The 26,168-nt window shown below is 35.2% G+C and overlaps 2 pseudogenes; one reads left to right on the top strand and one right to left on the bottom strand.

Annotated features, from left to right (window-relative positions):
• Nucleotides 1-9,840: 9,840 nt before the first annotated feature.
• On the bottom strand, nt 9,841-10,934 carry LOC107849138 (annotated as a pseudogene).
• Nucleotides 10,935-16,840: 5,906 nt separating this feature from the next.
• On the top strand, nt 16,841-25,249 carry LOC107851399 (annotated as a pseudogene).
• The last annotated feature ends 919 nt before the right edge of the window (nt 25,250-26,168 follow it).

The following is a 26,168-nucleotide window of genomic DNA, read 5'->3' as shown; positions in this document are numbered from 1 at the left end:
TCTTCAGGAAATACATCTGGAAATTAATTTACCATAGAAACTGACTCAAGAGTTGGAGTTTCAAACTTTAAATCCTTAACATAAACAATAAGATAGATGTACCCTTTGGAAATTATTTTTCTTGCTTTAAGGTAAGAAACGAACCGACCTATAGGCACTGAGTACTACCCTTCCACTCTATCACATGCTCATTTGGAAACTGAAACTGGACTACTCTATTTCTACAATCAGCTAAGGCATACAAAGAGTGAAGCCAATCTATGTTAAGAAAAACATCAAAATCTGTCATGTTTAACTCTAAAAGATCAACTGAGGTGACATTTTGAGAAATTGTGATTGGATAATTTTTGTATACCGATTTGACTATGATCGAATTACCAATTAGATTGGAGACTAAGATAGGTTCTGAGAGGATTTCAGGATTGACACCAAAGTCTATTGCGATGTTGGGATTCACATAGAAAAATGTGGCTCTAGGATCTAACAATGTATAGACATAAATATGAACGACTTGTAACATACCAATAACCACATCAAGTACCTTCCTGATATTGTGGAGTATGAAGGGCATTAAATTTATTTTGATGTTGTCCAACAGCTGCACTAGATGAGGCACCCTATTGAGTCGGTTGACCTATAGAAGTTTCTGAAAAGTTAGACTGACTTTGCTGATGAGCATCCCTACCCTCTGTGAAGCTACTAGACATTCTCTCAATTTGTGGCCTAACTTGCTACACCGAAAACAACTATCATTACTTACCATACGTTCATCCTTTTGGTTCTTACCATATTTCTTGCAAACTAGGTTAGTATGATTACTATTTACACTACCTTGGGACTTAGAGTTTGGTGATTTATCTCAATTATCCTATCTGAACTTGGGCACTGAAGCACTAGCAGATGTTTGGGCTAGAGAAGAAGATTTCTGGTGGAACTAAGAACGATTACCACAATCTAACCTCTACTGAGAGAAATTAAAGCTACTTGTTCTAGCCCTCTTACTCTCATTTTTCTTCTTCTTGATTTTTTCCTCTTCAATCTATTGAGCATGAACCATCAACATAGAAATGTCCATCTATTTAACAAACATAGTAGTTCTATACTCTTTGACCATATCCTCAGAAAAAACTAACCCAAACTTGCTCATTTGGACCCTAGAGTCAGTAACCATAGCCGAAGCATATTTTGCCAACTAACTAAACTTAAGAGAATACTCCTTCACACGTATATTACCCTGATTCATATTTATGAATTTTTGTACCTTGGCTTCACTCAAGTGGGAAGAACCTATCTAAAAATACAACAACAAACTTATTCCACTCTACTGGTCCTGCATCTGCACCTCTATCATCCTTTTATTGATTGTACTAGGTGTGAGACTCCCCTTGCAACTAATAAGTAGCCAAGTTAGCACTTTCAGTTGGAGTGACACCCATGATCTCAGTAACTTTCTAAATACTATCCAAGAACTCATGTGGATTCTCTTCAAAGTTAGACCCCAAAAGTACCAAAGGATTCATTCGAGTAAAGTCTTGGACTCTGGTTGTTGTTATATTCACTGTTGGGTTGGCTAGTGCAATAGCCTGCTGGTTATTTTATGTGGTCATGGACTTGTCTAACATTATGAAAACAACCCTTAATTTGAAATGTGAGACTTGCTCATTCAGAGGATTGGATGGAGCTTATGGTAGTGCTTACGGATTCCCATTTCCATTATCATTCCCATTCCTCCTTTTGTTAGTTCTCTTAGGAGGCATATTTTTTAAATATATAGAGAGCGGGTTAGAAGAAGGTTTTAATAGACTTCACACTCTATCTCAAGATATGAACATGAAAAAAGTAAAGCTTTTTCTAAAATATTTCATAGCCTCTCACTCATAAGTGTGACGTGCTTGCCCATGAATAAGGCTTTATTTAATACGAATTTTAAACACACTAGGACATTTTAAAACTAACTCTCTGGTACAAAGTTTGTCACGACCCGAGACTACTACTAGTTACAATATGGTGCTTAGAGTCACAAGTGACTCCAAGCTAACCCATGGACTGGCATGAGACTAAGAATACTATATAAAACTAATTAACATTGAGAGGAAGCTAAAATGAATGATATATGAAAATTAGAACCAAATAACAATGTTAAAAAAATAAAAATCAGTGCACATTATATGAAATTGGATCTCTATTATTTGTCTAAACGCCTTTATTAGGATGAGTTACTGGGACAAGCCCGTAGCTAACTCTGACTATCTAAAATTAAAGTAAAATAAAATGAAATACTGATACTAATCTCCGAATAATGAGGAATCACCAAAGTACTACTTCTAATGTAATAGAAAATCGTACTAAGTGTGATTTGGATGTTAAGAATCAGAACCTATATTATGAGATAATGTAGTGCAAAAGACGTATGGTATTAGTACTTTGAATGTACTGAGTATGTGAGATATGAAATAACTAATATAGGCTGAACACGATGCATTTAACATTGAAAACTAATACCATGTAATAAACATGTACTGTATAATAAACTGAATATTTGAATACAAGGTTATGCAAGTATCAAAATCTAAACTGCAGGCAGTGGACTATGGGAGCTACAGATAACCAACATACCCCAATCTGAGATAACTAGGGTCCAACCTGTAACCCCAACTAGAAGGGTATTCAGTACCTTATCATTGATACGAACACGACAGACTTGGATCTACTAAACTGATATCCAAAAGAATTAAAGTATCAAGTCTGGTATGATGGGTAACCCTTTAGAACCTAAAGTGGTGCTATAGTTTTGAGACTTAGAGGGTTTTTGTAAAGGTCTCAGCCTAATTGACGGGTGAGCCTTCATCCCTGCGCTGACTCAGTGCTAAGTACTACTCCCAACTGAATGACACTAATAACTGTAATGCTCAATAATGATAATAATCCTAAGATTAAAAATAAATGCATTATCTGAAAGTATTCAAAAACATATAAGCTGAAGGATCTAACACTCATAAGTATATTCATGAAATCCTAGGTCATCGGGTGTTCATAACCCACCATCTCTAAAGAATGCAACTATTATGTCAATTTCATAAATTGAGTGAATTTAAGAAATTTAATACCTCAAGTTCAACGATCATGGATTTCACAATATAATTAGGTTTGATGATTTGAACATGTAATGGTACTAAAATTCATGTTAAAATATGGGTCTATTACTCAATGGAATCAAGGAACTAGAATATCAAGAAATTCACCATATTCATGAATCCTAAGCTTTGAGAATGGAATTAAACTTAGAAATTGAGTTAACATTGGGAATCAATGGGTGAAAGAAGACACTGATAACATCCCCCATACTTAGAGATAAAAACCCTGATGAAATCATTGAAATTGGGGATTGAAGTTGAAGAACCCTAATTATGTCTTGGGGAAAGAAAATTGCCTCTTTCTCTATGTTAAAGCTAAGTGTCGATTATTTTCTAAGTGGTGAGGAGTTAATGTAATATTGAACCTAATATTCAGCCTTGAAATAGTTTAAACGGTGTAGTTTTGATGTTAAAAGAGTGGAAAAAACTGATGTGCTCTTTTAAATTCGTAACTAAAAAGTTGCTGGAAGGGACATACAAAACATTCCCATGATCATAGGACCCACCTACGATCTTAGGTGGTGTTCGTGGTTGGGATCTATATTTGGGCTCTCTAATCTCCACCAAAAAAGCCTCAGTATGATCGTAGGACCCACCTACTATCGTACCTTGGTTTGTAGGTTGTAGTTTCCAGCTGGATCAACCTTAGACATTAAGATCATACCTAAGGTCATGGTTTCTAACCATGGTCGTGATTACCTCTCATGGTTGAAAGATATACTTGTCAACTTTCAGATATTTAGGATGTTTCAATCAAACGAAAGCATTGTACGGTCATACAATCTCCTCACAATCATACGTATTCTCGTAGGTTCTCATTGATGGACAATGTTTCACGAAAATGGCCATAAATTTTTACTCCAATATCAGATTAAGGAAAAACTGTATGCAAACATAATTCAAACATCTTTTATTTGATGACTCTTGAGCTTAAATATTCCATAATCTAGGAGTTATGCTCGTTTGAAGTTGACTATAGGGAGATTCTTCACAAAAAATCAATCGGTAAAGAAGGTTTTGACTTGGCCATGATATATAAGTTACATATAGCCTTAATACATGTCTAAATAACTTCTCATACCACCAAACTATGATGTTTGATTTTACATGTATATGAAGTGTAGTTCTAATCTTAACTTGGATTTTTAAAGTATTACAGTATAATGGGTTCATAACATATATATGAAAGAGAATGAGGATATCTAGTCTCATCAAGTACCAAAGGACTGCAATTGGTATTGGAGACAGTTGAACAAGATTAAACTAAAAGTGCAGACTTGGTATTAAACTGAAAATGCAAACTTGGTATACTCATGGAAGATATAGTCTTACAAAAAAGGACATGTATTCATTGTCAAGGAGTTATAATTTGATACAATCCAAATTTTCATCAACGCTTTTGAGCATATAATTCGAGGCCAACACAAGGAAGTCCAAGTCATGACCACCCCGAGAATTCCAAGACATATTTGGAGTACCCTTTTTATGCTCTCACAAGAACAATATCATGTGTGAATGATAACTTGGAGCGCAGGAGAAGCTATACTTGATGATGTCATCCAAGGGAATGTTGAGCAATACCACATTTAGATGATAGCTTGGGCTTCGAGAGAGTGTGATACCCAATTTGCGTTGCTTTGGCTCTTGGGTTACTTTTGGGTCTAAGTTGCATTAAGAGTCAGTTTTGGGCCCAAGTTGTAATAAAGGCTTATTGGCCTATAAATAGCCAGGACCCTCTTCATTTTAGACTTGGTTGATAAATGATGATTTGAGTTACACTTGCTAGTGTTTATGTTAAGCTTGTTGGGAGCTTATGGATTGTTGAGAAATGTGGGTTGCTCGGGATTCCATTCTCGTGAGGTCCTCGTAAGAGGTTAGTGTTTATTGGTAATCGATAGGAATGTCTTAGGGTTTAATATACTCTTCGGTTATCCCCTCTTTATCAATTTGTGTCAATCTATCTTTCTTTTTATCCTTACTTGACTTGTTTATATTTCATTATTTTCTTGTCAAGTGTTGTTTACCTTTTCGTATTTTACTCTCGAATCATAATGCCTTGAGGGGGGTTAGGTCTGTTATGAGGGGTTCTAATCTGGTATGGTGCAAGTTAATGCTTCCTAAGCACAAGTTTGTACTATGGGTGGCTTTGTAGAATAATTTGTTAACCAGGGACAGACTTCTGAGGACTGGAGTGCAATGTGTAGATGAAAAATGTGTTGTGTGAGAAAGACCTGGTTGAGACTGCTAATCACTTGTCTGGTCATGTCCTTCTGTATGTGCAATATGGTCTAAACTAACACATTGGTTTGAAGTTACTGATATGATGAGAGATGTGCAACTAACCATTAGATGGCTAAGGCGGAAGAATTGAAAAAGGTTTAAAAAGAGATAGTAACAGCTAGTTATGGTGCCATGATATATCTTATCTGGCAGGCAAGAAATGCAAGCATTTTTATAGGTCAGTGTAAATGCAAGCTTTATTTTCCATCAAATACAGGTTGTAGTTAAAGAGAGCATTGTTGTGTACAGAGGGATAAAAATAACTAGACAAAGAGAGACTTATGTAGATTAAGTATGTGATTAGGTGCTGATTTTCTTACGAGGCTTAGGCTAGGCTAAAATTCATCCTTGATGGTGTTCTATCAACAAAGTGCTCTTTGGTTATACTCAATTTTGTTGGTATGGTAATATTATATTTTATTGTCAATTTTTTTTTTTTTAATTTTAACTTACTTTATTCCAAATACAATTTTAAGTTGGTATTAGGCCGTTAGAATTCCAAATAAAACTCAAATAATGAAAACAAGTAAAATTTATTTTTCACTTTTTTCACTTTTTTCACATCCACTTCTCTCACAAAAATTTAGAAACAACTCCAATTTATATTGATGGCCAAACACAACTCCAACGCCAATTTTTTTTTAAAATTTATGACCAAACACCTACTTAATATCATGAATTCTTTTCTATCAATTTTTTTCTAGAACATTAAAATACTCAAGAATATTTGCTTGAATTACCCTATTTATATATAATCTAAAACTTAGAGAATCTAAACCTTTTCTTTTAAATCTCTGTAAGATCAAATTCACAATTTTATTCCACTTCACAAATGTTGAGGTTGTTTAGCGAAAAAGGAGATACAAAGGGCATTTAAGCAAAGTAATCCACGAATCGAAAAAAGAAAGAACGTATATACTCGTAGAGGCCTTTGTCCAGCATTTAGGCTGCATTTGATTATTTTAAAGATTCAGATGTCTGAATCTGAATGCACGTCTCAATGATTAAGATGTTGTCTCTAAATCTGAAAGCTAAATGATTAAAACTGTTTGTTTTTCAACATCTGAATGTACTAAAAAAAGATTATTTGTATATATAATAAAATAAAAAATATAATTTAAATAAAAAATTAATTATATATCAAAAAATGTGTAATTTAATACAACAAAATTATTATTTGATTAAAAAAAATATTTATGTTTGTCAGTGATAGTGGAGATGGTTTATAATGGTGGTTGCAGTGACAATAATTGATGTTAGTAGTTATTAGTAATGTAAGTGGTGATAGTTGTGATGGTTGGTATTGTGGTGATTGTTATGATGGTGGCGGTTGATAGTGGTGGTGGTGGTTGTGATGTGACGTTGTTTTATGTTAGTAGTTAGAGGTGTTGATTGTGATGGCTAAAAATGAATGAATGATAGTTGAGTTGACGATGTGTTGGTGATAGTTGGAGATATTATTAGTTGTGATGGTGGAGATGGTTGTTAGTAGAGATTAATTGTAGCGATGATAGTGATTGAAGTGATGGTAGAGGCGACGTTAATAGTGACAATGGTGGTGGCCGCCGAAGAATTTGTGAAGTTTGTGATGTATTAGTGGTAGTTAGCAGTGATGTTAGTTGTGATAGATGAGTTGGTCGATAGTAGGGATTGGCCAGTAGTGGTTGCTGATGGTGGTGTTGTTGACGGGGGTGGTGGCATTAAATATAATTAAAATAATAAAGGTAGTAGGTGTGGTAGTGGTTGACAATAATAGTTGGTAGCGATATTTGTTGTCGATGGTGGAGGTGGTTGGTGGTGGTCGGTGGTGGTTGATAATGATGGCGGTGGCAGAAGTGTTGACTGATGATTATGAATAGAGTGGCGGTGAATATTATCCAACACCAGAATACCTCTTCAGACCTATTAAGACTTGATTTTAGATCTGAATAATTAAAACATATTCATACCTATTAAGAGCTAAAATCTTAATAAAAAACAAATTCATTTAATGGTCTAAAGTCTGAACATTACAGCTGTTTGGATGGTGGTTTGTCATGGTTTCATAATGTATAGTACAGTATGGTATGGTATTGTACTGTATGGTATAGTACAATACAATGTTTGGATGGACTGTATCGTTTACTGATGTTTAATGATAATTTTTTGTTTGGTTTGATGGTATGGTACTGTATCGTAACGAATAAATTTACTAAAATGCCCCTAATTATCATAAATTTTAAATCTATCAATAATTATTAGTAAAATAATTTTCTTTCTCCAAATTTATCACAAATCATGCCTTGTAAATATATGAAGTTGTTAATTATAAACTTCTAACAAAATTAAAACTTAACATTCATCAAAATAATCAAGAACTAGAACTACAACAAAAATTTGTTTAGTGCTGGTAAGGTATGCTCAATGTTCACAATAGAAGTGGAAATATTTGACCATAGAAAGCTACAACGAGTTCTCAATGTTAAACGTTCAGCAATTCATCCTAACATTTGACAGTACGTGAGTTAACATTGATGCCATTAAAATTACTAAAAATTGGATAAATATACAACTTATTTTTTCAATATTACAAAAAATCCCAACTCCCTAGACATATTACAAAAATCTCCACATATACACAGAATGCTATGTATATGTCGGCTATGTTATGTATATTAACAAGGAGAGAGAGTAAAATAATATGTATATTAACAGGGAGAGAGAGTAAAATAATTAAACAAGTGGGAGAGAGTATAATTAATTTCAAAAGGGTTGGCAATTATGTTATTTATACCCGTATGGACTGCGTACATTTTACCATCCCCAGACTCACTATGTGGGAATACACTAGGCTTGTTGTTGTATTCAGTGGAATTCCAATGCCTACTATGACCATGTCAGCAGGTAGCTTGGTTCCATCACTTATATTCACTGCAGTGATCTGCATAACAGTCGTTGCATTCAACCATCAGTTCCAGTATAACTTAAGTGACATATAAAATTGGGAAATACAACAGTTGATTAATATTTGTTCCAGCTTAACAAAGTGACTTCTCAAGTGGAGTTTGGAGATCTTCACTCCTCAACAAAAATTGACCGTTTCTTATTCAAACAAATAAGGATTTAAAAAAGCTGTTTTTTGGCACTCACAAATTGAGTTTGCACTAACAAAGTAACTAGTCAAACTGAGGTTGGAAATCTTGTACATGAAAAAGCAAGTCAAACAAAACTTCTGCGAAAAGCTTTCGAGCAAACGCCACCCAAGTGAAGCAAGCAACAGGCTTTACCTTCTGATTGGAGTCAGAATCAAATGATGCCAAGATCGTTCCTTTGACAAACTGAACTCCTTTTGACCGGTAAAATTCTTCGTAGTAACTTGCAATTTTAGGAGTAAATAAACGGGCCACTAACAACAAAAGAAAAGGAAAGAAAATTAAATGCTTTATATAAATATTAGATAGAACAACAGTTGATCTTCTGATGAACATAAGATAGAGTATCAATGGTTGCACATTTGTGGTTTGTCACTGTAACTAACTCTTGGATTTTGGGTTTTAACAATTACAAGAAACAAATTGGTTTTTATCATACATGAGCTCTCAATCTCTGATTTCATGTTTTGAGGAAATGTGTGGGTGGAAGTCCATTGATTACTGAGATCATTTTTTTCCTCTACTAGTAGCATGGTTCGGAGAGTAATGCATATGCCAGATTTCTGATAGCTGTTAGTATTTTCTTGATGAAATCCAGCTAACAAAGTTATACTAATGCATTATTCTTAAGAGAGGGAAAATCAGCTTTTACTTCTGATATAATTTACAAACTACCTAAAGAAACACGAGAAAGAAGCAGAAAAGAAAGTTCTCCATCTTCACAAAAGAACAGAAAATACTTACTACAGTGTGCTTCTGGAAAGACCATGGTGACATTTATGTTATTGATCACCAAAGAAGCAGCACATTCCATTCCGATGTAGCCACCACGAATTACAACAGCATTGCCACCACTGCTGGATTGCATCACATTAACCAGCCTGTTTGCATCAGCCAAATCTCGCAACTAACATACACTTTCATCATCTGAGCCACTCACTCCAAACTCTTCAAGCTTCAACGCCGAACAGCACATGCCAACCAAAAGTCAGAGCCTTCATAAATTTCTACTTTCATTGTCCACTAGGGACTTTGTCTTTGAGGTTGAACTTTGTCCATACCAAAGAAAGCCTTTGGCATGAACCTTCAGAGCTCACTCGCTAATCCAATTGTGTTTCGACCTTTCTTGCTGAACTAAATGAACTCTACCCATCTGATGTCCATGAAGCCTAACATCTATCCTAACAAGCTTGACACCTAATTTCTGCAGCAGAGTGGAGGCACAGGATACATATAAAATGATTATATGCAATTTTTATGCTACTGATTCTTGACATTCTTTTCAAGAATATATGTCAATACAAGAATAAAAGAGTCCCAAAATAACATACACAGGCAAAAATGAAAAATTTTCGAGCAAAAAGAGCACAATGTAAAGTCATCTGGTTATTGTTGACACACGTCCTCCGATCTTCCCCGAATGTCTCTTAAGAAAATGATCTATAACATCAGCCTTTCCAAATATAGCAGGATGAGCACCTCCTCTAGACCAGTCTACCCAAGTCAGACTCGTATTTGCCAGGAGATTGAATATGCAACATTGCTGGGAAATAGTGCTCATCCACATAGCATGATGGTTTGAAGAAATGTTTAAATTTGGGGTAAAATAGCTCGTCTTTAATAATGTCAATAGCTAGTTTCCTGTTAACTTCAAACCACTGGGATCCTTTACGCCACTGAGTGATTTTAATCTCAGGTAACATATTCTGATTGTACCGCCCTCTTCCAATAGATCTAGGATCATCAAATGAACTCACAAAGCTGTACCTGGATTCGGGTATGTAGCGATAGACAACGCTGAAGTTGTGGAAAGGAATGCATGACTCAGATAGGATTACAAACCATTCGTTAGATATATCAAGCAATGCATTAGCAAGAAGCCTTCTTTCAACATCAATGATGCTAATTTTTCCCCACTCGGCCACCTGACTAGGAATTTGCCTGCTATAAAACACTATAAAGTAGTCATAGTTCCCAATGTTGATGCTATGACTTGTAGTTGTTAGGAACATATGTATCAGTAGATTGCCTACAACTTGAGCACATTAGCTTCAGCTGCAGCCTTCAACTAAATAGACAAACTCAAAGGCAAAATAAGCGCAGCAAAAAACATCACGTGCGGCAAATCCACAAAGGTTCAATACGTAGAATAGGAAACTGAATACGAAACACTAGGCTCCTCAGTGCTCAAAGAATACTCCGATGAAGACGAACTTCGAGATGACGAAAATGAACTAATAGTTCAAAAAAACTAAGCTGAACTCACAATCATGTGATTTCACAGTTTAAAAAAATGCAAAATGGAAATCAAGCAAAGAACACTTTCATTTAAGTAATCAATAGCATTTATTAGGTTCACTTGAACACTTCAAGAATGCCCCAAACCCAAAACAAATAGACTTTGTGCACAACGTGCCAACAAAAGTTCAAACATTCTTTATTGTCAACAATATAAATCATAAAGTAAAAAAAAATAGAAACTAAACTTAATTGTCATTTGGCATCATTTGTGATAAACGATTCTTGTGTTGTTCCTTTGGACATCCTATCAGTATGCAACATGCACTTGCATTTTGGCAAAGAAATATATAAGCATTTGTATCCGCACCAGATTCCAAATCCAGCTCCTCCAACATATTCCATATCTCGGTCTCAGAAATAGGCGGAAGGGATGAAAGCCAGTTAATAGCACCAGCCAAGTTGTCCATCCCACCTCTCAACATGCCAGTCATTCCTTCAAGATGCTCATGTTTAGATTTCTTATTTATGGTAGGCGCCGATGCTTCTGAATAGATATTAGTTGTAGGTGCATCATTAGTTGCTTGACTTTGATCGCCCAATTCATGTACCTCCATATGTCCCAATGAGTCAGTATTTATATAACCCATTTCATCTATCTCATGAATATTGAATGAATCAGCACTTGATTTTTTTTGGATTTTTATGAGCATTCCTTTTTAACATATCTGAACCAGTCTCAGCATGTTTTCCAGTAGCTCTGTCCTTTCCATATAGCTTCACCATCTTTTCATAATTTTGAAATGACTTGTTTTTCAGCTCAACAGCTTAAGCCTTAGCCTATATATTAAAGTGCAAAATATTATAGAAGATAATAATGTTAATAAAAGTAACTTATCTAAGTTTATTGAAGAAGTTCATCACCTCAAACTAACCATGCCATAACAACTAAAAATCAGTTATGACTATAAATATAACATAATTATTCGTGATGGGATGTAAATTTATCTGAATTAGTTAATCTTATACTTCAGGTTCAGCATCCCACTTATGCATGATAGGATCCCATGCAAATCCGCTCATTCCCGACTGATGAAATGTGTCATAATACTTGGTGAATTGCCTTTTGATTAATTTCATCCTATTATGAATTTTTTCCTTATTAATAACCTTATCGGGAAATTTGGATTGTAGCTCCTTCACAATGTTATCCATATCATGCGAAGTAAAAGTTCCTCCTGTTGGGTTCGAAATCGAGAGGACATCATGCGGAAGCTATTAGTTGTAAACTATCGTGATGATAATTCAGACGACAAAGAAAACAATACTAAAAATATAATATTATTATATGATTTGGCCAATTAGCCTACATATAAAACATAATATTAAAAAAATATTAAACCTATTGGGAGAAATATCCTCCTAAACCAGACTCTTTGATACTACATTGTGGATGCTGATGTGTTGTGGTATGAGAAGGGGTCTTATATTTATAGATGTCCAAAACCTTTCCTCCAAGAAAGAGGTTAGCCAAATATGGAAAAAAATTATATTTTCCTTTCAGGAAAAGTAAAAGTATTTATGGTTACTTTTATTTTCCTTACAAGAAAAAGTAAAACTTAAATTTGATAAGAAAATCGGGGCAAAAATCCTAATACTCCAACCCTATGTCCGAGTGCATCCTCATGACAATAGGCATCAATTAATGTGTCATCCATTGTAGTTGTCCAAACACATATAGAATTCTCTTGTACGTTTAGATCAATTGAGGTGAATTCCTTTGTTTTTTTCGCCATATCAACCACTATAGATTAAGATAAATATTCATAAAATTCAATAAAAAAATATTGTCTAACATAACATATTGATAAAAGATATAATATAAAGTAAATCAACTATCATAATATTTGTAGTAAAAACAATAGCATCACCAAATTGCTTATAATTAACATCAAATAAAAAAATGTGACATAATCACATAAGTTTTTTCCTAGAAAATTAATCTTGATAATTAGTCCACATGGCAGCTGCTATACCATCTCGAATCAACTCCCCCCTTCTAAATTATTCATTACTCTCCCTAGAATTTAAGGTTCTTCATGCACAGTATTATTATTCATAAGCACTGCATCAACTTGATCAAGTAACTCATTATTTGGATCTACACCTCTTAAATAGTTGTGCAAGATACAACATGCAAATATAGTCAACTTTTGGGTTTCAATTCCATATGATGATTCAGTTAAGCTAGAAATTATAGGAAATCTATTTTTAAGAACTCCAAATGCTCGTTCGATAGCATTACGCAAAGAATCATGTCTTAAAGTAAACAATTCATGAGAATTTCGGGGTGGATTTCTTGAATACTCTTTCAAGTGATATCACTCCCCTCGATAAGGTGTAATAAGCCCGCTTCTCAATATGAGTCCAACATCAACAAGGTAAAATTTTCCTAAACATAAAAAAGTAAAAGACTCAAAATTATATATTTATCATATATATCTAAATCTATCTATCTATATATATATAATACCCCGAACTTTTCTTAAGCCAAATTTCGTCTCTATAAGATTAACAAATGACTTCCAAAGTGAGTAATGTTGAAATCATATAGAATTCTCAAAATTTTGACTTTCTATCGTGTGAAAAATTGAATTATCTTTCTAACGATATAAGATTCGCCCAAATCCGATAACCGGACAAGAAGTTATGGCTAATTAAAACTCCTGTCATAAAGCACCGTCATTCAGACCCTTAGCGCGTCGCGGAGAGAAGTAATATTCCAATTGTCAGTTTCCAGTAACCTAGCGCGATTATGGCGCATTGCGCTGAAGTTTCAGGTCCCAACCAGTGGGACAATGCGATGGCTTTGCGTCGTGGTGACCCTCAGATTCTCATTCGTCAATTTTCAGTGAGCCACCGCGATAGTGGCGCGTCGCGGTGGCCCATAAAATCAAGCTTCCAGTTATATTTTTCCAGTTTTGTCAAGGGTTAAAAGGGGGGTATTTTGGACAATTATCCTACCCTCAATCCGTCCAAAACATAAAATCTATCATATTACAAAGCTCGTTATGCCCTAAATCCTCATTCTCTTCAAAACAAAAACACTAAGCATCCAAATCCTCTTCTAAGAAACTCAAAAGTTCACCATAGTTTTTACAAATTGAGTCAAGATTCAAGACTCCCAAGTCAAAAGCTTGAATAACCCTCATTCAAGAGTTCCAATAATATCTCAAAAGCAAGTTGTTCATCCAAGTTTATCAATCTAAGGTATGTGGGGTTTGAACAAGGATACGTCTTTCGTCCTTGTGCCCAAAAGTTGTTTAAATTACAAGAATGTATGGTTCCACATGTTTTCTTATGAAAATTGAAGTATGGGTTTGTACCCTTTGTTGTTGTTCTTGAGAGTATGATAATTTTCATGTTTTAGAAATTAAGATACATGAGTATGTTGAGATTTTAATGCATAATGCTGAAATTCCAGATTTCTATATGATTTATGAATCCTTATGATTTCTAGTATGCATTTTGATGAGTCTTAACTTGAGATTGAACTATGAGCCACTAAGCCCTACTTGAGAATTGCAATTTTATGAACTTCTGTGCTATAAGCGATTTGAGTACTTTGAGATTATTGAGAAATATTTGACCGTTTTGGTCCTAATAGAGTTGGAATCCTCAATGATGTTCTATTAAAACAAATAGTAATACATTTTGGTCTTCAGTATAGACCCTTGAGTTATTTGAAATGAATTTCCTAAAAGTTCTGAGCTGAGTATGGGAGTAGTATTTAGCACAGAGTTGGGTATGATTCTGAATCTCATACCCCAGAACTACGTGCCACCGTAGGACTGAGATCTATGAGCCCGAGGCCGAGATAGTGATCACTAAGTTGAGGTTATACTCCCTGACAAGAGTATGACGCCTCTCCCCAACGTGAGATTTCTTCCTTAGGAGGACAAGACGTTGGACTCCATGTAGCTCACATGATTTATGTCAGTTAGAAGAAACTCCCGAGTGTCCAAGTTATGTAATTCCAAGAGTCACAGAGTTCCCAAGTCTTAAAGTTTCAAAGAGTCCTGAGTCCTTGGGGTCACTTGTGATCCTAAGCACCGTATGACGTCTCGAGACCCATTTTTGGGGCGTTACAATATATATATATATATATATCCCAGCTAACACATATGTAAATTTTAAATAAAATGTACACGCAGCTAGTACATTTTGAGTTGGATAATCTTTCCTCCCACGATATTTTGGTGCTTCATGTTGTGAAACTTTAATACGTATATGTGTTCCATCAATTGCATCAATACAATCCCGATGTTATAAAATCAATTAATAATATAAATATTCTCAATATTAGATTAAATTTAAATAATGTTAAATTGTGTTTACCTTAAAATATGGGTAGAATCTTTGATTGTTGGCGATTTCAGAAGGAACATGGGAGTCATCAGGTTGTTTAATAAATTTTTCATATAACCCCAAGATAGCTTGTAGGACAACATGAAAATGACGACTGACCAACTCTCCCAATCACCGAAAGATGAAAGATAGCTCACGATTTGTCACATTATGTGCTAACAAGTAAAGTGCTTTTGCAACTTGTTCTTCAACTGTAACTTGAAGTGTTGGTCTAACACCTCCATCTCTAACTAAAATCTCACCCAGATCAGTAAAAGCTAAAGGGGTCATTCTTAATATACTACGGCAAAGTTCAGTCGAAAATAGATGACTGAATAACTCATCTCTAACTTTCTCTCTTTCAAGCCGTATATTATGTGTGATCGTACGTCGATTATTTTCAATTTCATAAACATAAGTCCAAAATCAAATAACTACTTGAACAACAGCATATGAAGCTAGTGAGCTCACTTGTCTCAATATATCACTACTATCTTGATTATTCTGACCAACCATCTATAATAAAATTAAGAAAGATGTATCAACCAATTAAACTACATACATACAAAAATATAGCCATTGTCAATAAATCTTATAAACATATATTTTGTGTTTCTTCTTGATTATCTCCCCTTTTTTGATGTGGTTTCTTTCTACTCTAATTCTAATCTATCTTGATGTCTTTAAGTACAGTAAGTTTACAGAACATGAGGTGTCCTCAGTGACGGAATTAGAATTTTCATCAAGGAAGTTCACAAGTAAATATACGAACTAGAATTTTCATCAATCTTTAACTACTAATTATATATTAAGAAATACCTTTCAACTGTGTCATTTAAAAATTGTAGGTTCATTTGAAAATTTTAATATTTTAGTTAATATTGATGGTGGTGGGATGTTAAGTGGGTAGACTAACAATTCATAGGTTACGTGAGTTACACAGGTTAAAAGAATAAAATAGTAGAATAGTGATAAAAGTTATAAGAATTACAAAGAACTTATGACCGCATTCTTAACACTAACTAATAAGATTAATTGACACATAATACCACCAAAATAATGAAAATAATTGGCATAAAGTGCCAACAGTGAATGAAATAAAACTGTTGCACCAAAGTTCAACCAACGTGATGTAGTTTAGTGCTGCAATGAGACATGAACTTATGAGATCACAAAATTCTCGTAAAGCCACTAAACTATAAATTAAGTAACACAACATATATGCATCAACATAAAAATACTAAGAGCAATATTAACTAAAATATTAAAATTTTCAAATGACCTACAATTTCTAAATGACAAAGTTGAAAAGTATTTTATAGTTTTTCATAGTAACTCGTAGTCACTTTGTTTTTGCTCAATGAGAAAAGAAATTTGAAATTTAGAGTCCGACAGTGTGTTATGTAACATACCTGAGAGAACGAGTGTAGAAAGAATGTAGAAGAAGCAGCGGAGAATAATGCAGCAGCAGAGAGCTTGAACAGAGGAGAAAAGCAGCAGCAACGAGCATGAACAAAAAAAGCGTAAAAAAAATAAAAAATTAAGGTTGAAAGTAATATAAGCTAAAAGGGTAAAATAGAATTAAAGAATATTATATAAGTTGAAAAAAAGAAAAATAAAACCATAGGACCACCAAATTGGTGGTTTTAGAAATTGACTAATATCATGGTTATCAAACCAATACAACACCATACCATGTCTTTCCTTTGTAGCCAAATCATACCATATCATAGGAAATATCCAAACAGGCTTAGATTGAGACTCCATTAAGTGCAAATAAATGATCCTTTGATCTCTCTCTATCTACTGTGTTAAGTCTTGCTTTCCCTTTCCTGAAAGAGCTGTTTCTTAAGAAGGAGAAGAAATGGGATGCTTCCTTTGCTCAGGAAAATCAAACAAGAAGCAACAACTTGCAAAGTCTGCCCATCAGATCTCATCCTCATTCGGTACTCTAAAATCACTTTCCCTTTTCTTCTTTTGGACTTTTTACCTCCTCATACATGCCAAAAATATCATAAGGTAATATGTTTTGGTTAAATGCAAGGTGTGTCTACTTTTGGTTGCTTGTCCAGTTAATTTGGTCCCTATTTTGCTGTCATACACCCCCCTCCCCTTCCTCCACCAAAAGGTAGCGGTAAGGTATGCATACATCCTACCCTCCCCAGACCCCACTTGTGGGATTACACTAGGTATGGTTTGTCTTCTTGCAGACAAAGAATACTTTCACATGTATGTTGTCCAGTTAATTTTGTCTGTCTTCTCTCGCATACGAAGAATACTTTCTCAGCATGCGACGATGTTGCTCAAGGTTTCTTTTAACTTTTCTGTGCAAGATGAAATTGTTTGGAGCTGTCGTCTCACATGAAATTGGATAACACATCAAGACTAGGGCCAGTTCTACTAGAAATGTTTCACTGCAAGACATGGATCATGCTTTATTTTGTCAACAGATACTGTTAACATTAGGACTTTTCAGTTTTGTTTTACTAGATATTGTCAAATTAGTGAAAAATGTACGTATCATTGCACCTACTATATTTACTACTAAAATTTTCTTACTGTCTGGCCATGTTATTGATGAACACATTAATTAATTAAGCATAACATACCATTACTGCTATGCGTGAATGCCAAATCATTCGACTTCTGTTTGTTTCATTTTCTGTCTCCTATAGTTTGTGAATGGTTAATGGAGACAGAAGTCATTTCTGTTGGCCATGGGACGTTGCTTGGAGGTTACATTGGCCTACCATACATAAAACATTCCAGTATAACAAACAATTTTCTCTTTCTTGTTTCAGAAAAATGTAAGGTAAATACTTCATTGGATGCAAAGGACAGCTCAAGAAATGATGGATCTGGACATGTAGCGGCACATATGTTTACATTTCGCGAATTAGCTGCTGCAACCAAATATTTTAGTGCAGATTGTCTCTTGGGAGAGGGAGGCTTTGGTAGAGTATATAAAGGATGGTTAGAGAGAACCAATCAGGTTTGTCTAGCTCATAAATTAGCTCTTAAATTGGAAAATAAAATTGTGATTTGCCTTTTATGATCAATGTGTTCAAACACTCTTTGTTCTTATTAGTTAATTTTGAGTTGGCATTCTCTCCTTTTCATGCTGTACTGTTTCTTGGTTTCTTCCTTTTGGAGAGGAAAGTGCAAAGCCTTTTGGAATGGTGAAAGAGTTCAGTAGACAATTAAATCATTGATTACTCATTCGCAGCATGAATCTCACTGTATGTACAGAAGGTTTTGATCTTCTATTTTTAATTTGGTGTGATGATGCAAGGTTTTATCTTTAAAATTTGATTCCAACTGCAGTTTAGCTCAACTATTGTGAAACCAGTCACTCCGACGATTTAAAGATGGTTAATCCCATTTCAGGTTCTTGATTTAGAGATTGAGCCTTTTACTTTTTTCTTATTTATGAAGAAACTTTAATGAAACAGCAACCAAAAGAATCAAGTCAATCCTTCCAGTTAACTTTTCATCGATTAAACGGGAAGAACTACCTGGAATTGGCACAATCCGTAAAGCTTGCAATTGATGGCCGCGGAAAGTTGGGACATCTGATCGGAGAGACGACAAAGCCGGATGTCGGAGACCCAAAGATGAACACCTGGAGATTAGAGAATTCACTCTTGATTGCTTGGTTAATAAATTCCATGGAACCAGTCATAGGTAGACCTTATCTTTTTTTACCTACTGCTAAGGATGTGTGGGAAGCCGTTAGGGAGACATATTCTGATGTAGAAAATACTTCTCAAATATTTGAGTTGAAAATTAAACTATGGCAGGCTAAGCAGGATGACTAAGAATTCACTGCTTATTATAACGAAATGGTGTCTTTGTGGCAGGAGTTAGACCAGGGTTATAATGATGAATGAGAGTGTTCTGGGGATAGTGTGAAAGCAAAATAAAGGGAAGAAAATGAGAGAGTTTACCTTTTTTTAGCAGGATTAAATCGGGATTTTGATGAAGTTAGGTCACAAATCCTAGGAAAAATTCCTCCGCCCTCACTTCTTGAAACCTTTTCTGAAGTTAAGAGAGAAGAAACTAGGAGGAAAGTTATGTTAAAACCTGATTTAAATGTTGAACTAAAACCTGCTATAGACTCTTCAGCTCTTGTGACAGTGAAAAATGAAGATACCAAAAAGAAAAGGCCATGATGCGATCATTGCAAAAGATACTGGCACACCCGTGAAACATGTTGGAAGATTCATAGGAAACCACCAAACTGGAAGCAAAAGGGAGTTGATAATCGTGGCTTCCAATATCGACATAGTCAAGCCCTCCAAATACTCATTTTAAGCAGGAGCAGCAACCTCCTCCAGATTTGTCTCCATTTACAAGGGAACAAGCAGAGATTCTGCACAAACTCCTTCAATCTCCCCAGTTCCGTGAAATTGCACCAAATCCTTCTAATTTTTCTTGTTCTTTTGCTGAAATAGGTATCGTACCATCTGTTTTTCCTAGTGCCAATTCCAACCAAAAAGATTCTTGGATCATAGATTCAGGAGCTACTGATCACATGATTGAAAGTTCTCGTGTTTTCTCTACTTGTACTCCTTGTGCAGGGAATAATAAAGTCAAGATAGCTGATGGTTCCTTCTCCACAATCGCTGAAAAAAGAATTGTTAAACTATCACCCTTCCTCATACTTCATGATATTCTTTATGTTCCAAAGCTGTCTTGTTATCTGGTTTCTGTCTGTAAATTAACCCGTTCTCTTAATTGTCGTGCTATTTTTTACTCTGATTTGTGTGTATTTCAGGAAAGGTCCTATGGAAGATGATTGGCAGCGCTAGAGAATATGGAGGTCTTTATTTTCTTGACAACAGGGACAACTCTATACAACTGAATCCTACTTTTTTGAACTCTACTTCTGTTTTGAATAAAGTCATGCTTTAGCACTATAGGAACATCCAAGTTTTTATTATTTAAGACATTTCTTACCTCAGTTATTTGAAAATAAAAATCTGTCCTTGTTCCAGTGTGAATTTTATGAATTGGCTAAGCATCACCGATCTTTTTTCCCTCTCAAAAGTATCAGGCTTCTAAGCCTTTTATGATGATTCATAGTGATGTTTGGGGCCATCTAGAATTTCAACAATGTCTGGAAAACGGTGGTTTGTAACTTTTATAGATGATCATACTCAATTGAGTTGGGTTTTTTTTATTGAAAGACAAATCTGAAGTTAAAAATGTGTTTGAGACTTTCTATGTAATGGTGGAAACACAGTTTAATGAGAAAAACAGGATTTTCCGAAGTGACAATGGTCGTGAGTTTTTTAATGAACAATAGGAAGTTTTTTGAGAAAAATAAGGGTAGTACACCAAAGCTCTTGTCCGAATACTCCTAAAAAAAATGGCACAGCGAAAAGAAAGAATAGACACTTGTTAGAGGTAACTAGGGCCTTAATGTTTACCAATAAGGCTCCATAGTACCTTTGGGGAGAGGCTCTCTTGATTGCTGCTTATCTTATTAATAGGATGTCATCTCGTCCTCTTAAATTTAAAATACCTTTTAATATTTTCAGAGAGAGTTTTCCTAGTTCTAGGTTAACTACAAGTCTGCCAATGAAAGTTTTTGGGTGTACAACCTTTGTTCATGTTCATAATTACAGTAAACTTGAATCAAGGGCTAAGAAATGTGTTTTTGTAGGATATGCTCCAAATCAAAAGGGATATAAGTGTTATGATCCTCAGTTGAGAAGGATAATTGTCATAATGGATCTAACTTTCTTTGAATCCCAACTCTATTTTACTTCTATCTTCAGGGGAAGTACCACGTAGGAGAAGATTCGTAGGATATTGAGGAAACTAGACATTAGACAAATGATGGGCTAGATATTACAATAAATACTGATGTGAGGGACCTTGGAGAAGATATGAATAGGTGTGATACAAGAGATGAAAAGGACAATGATTTGAGAGATGATAGGGACTTCAGTGACTTAAATGATAAAAACTTTGATATAGAACCTGTAGAGCCTTTAAATGACAAAAATAAAAATGGGAACAGAGGACAAACAAAACAAATACAGGTATTCGTAAAAGAACCGAACTCAAGAAATAAAGAAAGACGATCCTCAACATTGTCAAAAGTCAACTTCGCAAGACCTTTCTGGAATTCAAGGTAATCTTCCAACTGATTCTATTTCTAATTCCTTGTCAAATCTGGACCTACCTATTGCAAAACACAAAGGTGTTAGAAATGTTTCTAAATAGCCAATTCTATGTTTGTTTCCTATAAAAAGTTGTTTCCTTGTTATTCATCCTTTACTTCACAACTTTCTAGTGTGGAGATCCTAAAAAATATACAGGATGCTCTACGAGTTCCCGAGTAGAAGGAGGCTATTTTAAAGAAATTGCGAGCTCTTAAAAAAAAAGACATGTGAGTTGGTAGATTTGCCGGAGGGAAAGAAACCAGTAGGCTGCAAATGGGTGTTCACCACTAAATTCAAGTCAGACGGATCCTTCGAGAAGTATAAGGCCCGCCTAGTAGCTAAGGGGTTCACGCAGACATATGACATTGACTATCTTGAGACGTTTGCTCCAGTAGCTAAGCTAAACTCAATTAGAGTTCTATTGACAATCGCGGTAAACCTTAACTGGTCTCTTCAAAAGTTGGATGCGAATGCTTTCTTGAATGGGCAACTAGAGGAAGAAGTCTATATGGATCCTCCACTAGGTTTTAAAGAGAAGTACAAGTCAAAGATATGCAGACTTAGAAGATCTCTTTACGGTTTAAAACAATCTCCAAGGGTTTGGTTTGGAAGGTTTACTCAATTTGTGAAAAGGCAAGGATATGTGCAAGGCCAAGCTATCACACAATGTTCACTCAGCATTCACCAGAAGGAAAAATAGCAGTTCTTATAGTGTATGTTGATGATATGATCCTAAAAGGAGATGATGTGGTTGAAATAAAAAAACTAAAGGAGCGTCTTGCCTCAGAATTTTGAGATAAAAAACTTAGGTCCGTTGAAGTATTTTCTCGGCATGGAGGTTGCATGATTGAAACAAGGAATTATAGTGTCACAAAGGAAGTATGTTCTTGATCTGTTAAAAGAAACGGGAATGAGTGGTTGTAGACCAGCTGAAACTCCAATTGACCCTAATTTAAAGTTTGCAAAGGATGGAAAATCAATTGATAGGGGCCGATACTAGAGATTGGTAAGGAAGTTGATTTACTTGTCACATACTAGGCCTGATATTGCCTTTGTTGTGAACCTAGTTAGTCAGTTCATGCATTCTCCACGAGAAGAACACCAAGAAGTTGTGTATCGAATCCCAAGGTATCTAAAGAGTTCTCCTGGAAAAGGATTGTTCTTTAAAAAGAATGAGCAAAGAAGTGTAGAAGCTTATACAGATGCAGACTGGGCTGGTTCTTCTATTGATAGAAGGACTACGTCCGGATATTGTATATTTTTTTTGGGAAATTTAGTGACATAGAGGAGTAAGAAGCAAAATGTGGTGGCTCGAAGTAGTGTTGAGGCTGAGTATCGATCCATGGCACATGGAATTTGTGAAATTTTGTGGCTCAATAGATTTTTGAAAGAACTAAGAAGACCTATGAGTTTGCCAATGAAGTTGTACTATGACAATAAAGCTGCCATAATCATTGCTCATAATCCAGTTCAACATGACAGAACAAAGCATGCTGAAGTGGACAAACACTTCATTAAAGATAAGATTGAAGATGGAAGTATGTGCATCCCTTTTGTTCCAACAACTGAAAAAGTAGAAGATATTTTCACAAAAGGCCTCTTCAGAACTACTTTGACTCATTTGTTAGCAAGTTAGGCATATTCGATATTTACATGCCAAATTGAGGGGGACTGTTGAATGAGTAGGCAGATTGAGGCAGAATTTGCTCCACAATGCCTGACAGATTTCAATCAAATCTGCTCCACAAATCAACTAGCAGATTTGACTGTAATCAACTCCTGTAAATATGGGATAACATGTATCTTAGGAAAATATATTAGTTGTTATTTTAGGAAATAAATTAGGGGAAATCCCTTGATTCAAGAATCTCCCAAGAATTTGGGATTGACTAGTTTATTCTGATCTTACCTTTCTCTTATAAATACTGTACAAGTCTATGAAAAAAAAATATACTTTTGCAGTATTTGAACTTTCAGATTTGTGTCTTAGTATTTAGCCTCCCGAGGTTTACACCCTTATAATGTTACCGTAACACCTTGTCTCTCTGTTCCTCGGCGAATGGTACTATGATTGAACAGCTTCCTCAACTGTCTTTTTCATGAAATTCCCCCGCCTATAGTCCTCCCATTTAAATAAAGAATATTCTGCAACTCTTTGGCTCTTATGATGCTGTTAGCGAGAATTCTTATATCAACCGCAGAAGTTGTAGACACACGACTTGGGTCTGACATATTAGTTTTGCAACCCTTAGTTTTTTCCTCTGTGCATAACTAACTTTGTCTGTACTTCTGAACTGTTAATGGGGATAGATACTAGAGCTACCAACCTCGAGAGATTAATAAGGCTCATCCACATAATGTGTTCCAAGTTCCACAGGATCATTTACTGTTAGATTTCTCCATACTGTGCTCAGTAGTAGATTACTTCTGTTTTATCAATGAATATTGCTCGTTCTCTTAGATTGTTTATGAGGCCTGAAAGTGATTTCTTATGTAGATCGTGGCCATCAAGCAACTCGACCAAAATGGATTGCAAGGAAATAGGGAATTCCTTGTTGAGGTCCTGATGTTAAGCCTACTTCACCATCCACACCTTGTCAACTTGATTGGATATTGTGCTGATGGAGATCACACATTTAGTTTACGAGTTCATGTCATTAGGATCACTGGAAGACCATCTACATGGTATGTATAAAATGACTAATTAATTAATGCTATCATATTCTGAATCTTGCTGAACTTACAAAAAAATTTGTGCTCTTAAGATTAAAATAGCAATACTACAACTTCTATCTTTGGTCATTATTCACCCAAAGAAGGTGATAATGACATGACTACTGGAGTTCATCTTGTTTGTTTGTGAAATCCTTGGTAATCCAATGGATTAACATCAAATCTTGCTGAACCATAAAAAGGTATGGCATAGCTTCCTTTCTATAAAATTTGTATCTGATGGGACTTCTCAATAAATAATGAAGTTTTATTAAATAAAGAGGAAAAACCACACCTGCTGCCATCTGACAGGACTTGAAAGCTAATCTTTTGTATTCTTGAGCATTTTCCAGATGCTTGTTGAGTTAATGAAAATATTACTTGTGCTTTCAATTGTGGCATACAATTCCAAATTGGTAGTTTGTTTTTCATTAAATTTTTCAGTAAGTATTTTTGTTCCCTTAATTGCTCCGTACTGGTATCATTATATGTAAGGTGTCTTTGCTGTTGCATCTAATTTATCATGTAATTGGTTAAATAATCCAGAGTTTTCACCCGACAAAACACGACTAGACTGGAATACTAGAATGAAAATAGCTGCTGGTGCTGCCAAGGGCCTGGAGTACTTGCATGATAAAGCAAACCCCCCCTGTTATATACAGAGATTTAAAATGTTCTAATATTTTGCTTGATGAAGATTACAATCCCAAGCTATCTGATTTTGGGTTGGCCAAGTTGGGTCCTGTAGGAGACAAGACCCATGTTTCCACCAGAGTCATGGGAACCTATGGTTATTGTGCACCAGAATATGCAATGACGGGGCAGCTTACACTTAAATCTGATGTTTATAGTTTTGGAGTAGTTCTTCTAGAAATTATTACTGGTAAAAGGGCAATTGACACATCAAGAGCTGCTGGAGAGCAGAATCTGGTTGCATGGGTAAGAGAAAATGATTTTGCTGTTAATGTGTTAGCTTTATGGTATCAGTTGTTCTAACAGTGTGGGGGAACAACTTAAGCTTCGGAGTTTATGTGTCTTTTCATTACTCTTCAATTAGTTGGCGAATGCTTATTATGTTGTACACCAATCCGTTGCAGTTTTTATTATGTGTAAGGTTGCTCCTTTATTTCGTGCCTGCTTTCTGAATCAATCACTTAAATGCTCATCGGGACTTGGATATACTTCCTTTGTCTCATATTACTTTAGGTGTTTGTTAAAATATATTGTCTCAAAATAGTTGGCATGTATAAAGAATCAAAATAGTTGGCATGTATAAAGAATCAAGATATAATTGGACATCTTTTTTTAGCTTTACCTTCAAGGGCCGTCTGGTGTAAGGTATTAAAACACATAGTCCCGGGATAAAATAATAATCCCGAAATAAAATTTTCAGTGGCTTATTTGGTTGTCAAGTTCAGGATAACTTATCCTGGGATTAACAAATAGTACCAGGATAAGATATCCCATCCTTTGGGTGGTATAAAAATACTAACATAATTTACCTTGGGATGGAGCCATAAAATGACAAGATTACCAATCAAACCCTTTGATTATATATATATATATATATATGAGGATGTGAGATTTTGATAGTCCTCATATCAAATTTTTTTGTCAATTTTATTCCTAATTCATCCTAATTATGGAAACAAAATCACAGATCATAGTATTTTCTCGGACAGATGACGACGTGTGTGAAGGCTTATCAGGAGTCTAATGCCTTATCAAGAATGTCGCCAGCTCCTCTTCACATTTGAACAAGTTTTGTCTTCAGCTGACGATGAAGCCTAACGGCTTATCAGACATGTGACGACTTATCAGAATTGTCGTCGCTTCTTCACTTCAAGTTCTCAAGCATTGCCTAAGCCTGACGGCTTATCACAACTCTGACGGCCTATCACAGGTTGTCGTCACTTCTTCCAGCTGAATCTCATTCTCTGTCTAAGGCTGACGACAACTCTGATAGCTTATCACAAGGCTGACGATTCTCTCTACTTGCTCAGAAATCAACTTTTTTACTTCCATTATTGTTGGTTCTCTTGCATCTTGACTTTTACTGCAATATCAAAGAGAAAATATTCAAAAACGACAAA

The sequence above is a fragment of the Capsicum annuum genome, unplaced genomic scaffold (genome assembly GCF_002878395.1).
Source record: "Capsicum annuum cultivar UCD-10X-F1 unplaced genomic scaffold, UCD10Xv1.1 ctg63889, whole genome shotgun sequence".
In the NCBI taxonomy this organism is placed as follows: Eukaryota; Viridiplantae; Streptophyta; class Magnoliopsida; order Solanales; family Solanaceae; genus Capsicum; species Capsicum annuum.
The sequence above is the reverse complement of the archived record's forward strand: the minus strand, read 5'-3'. Positions and strand labels throughout refer to the sequence as shown.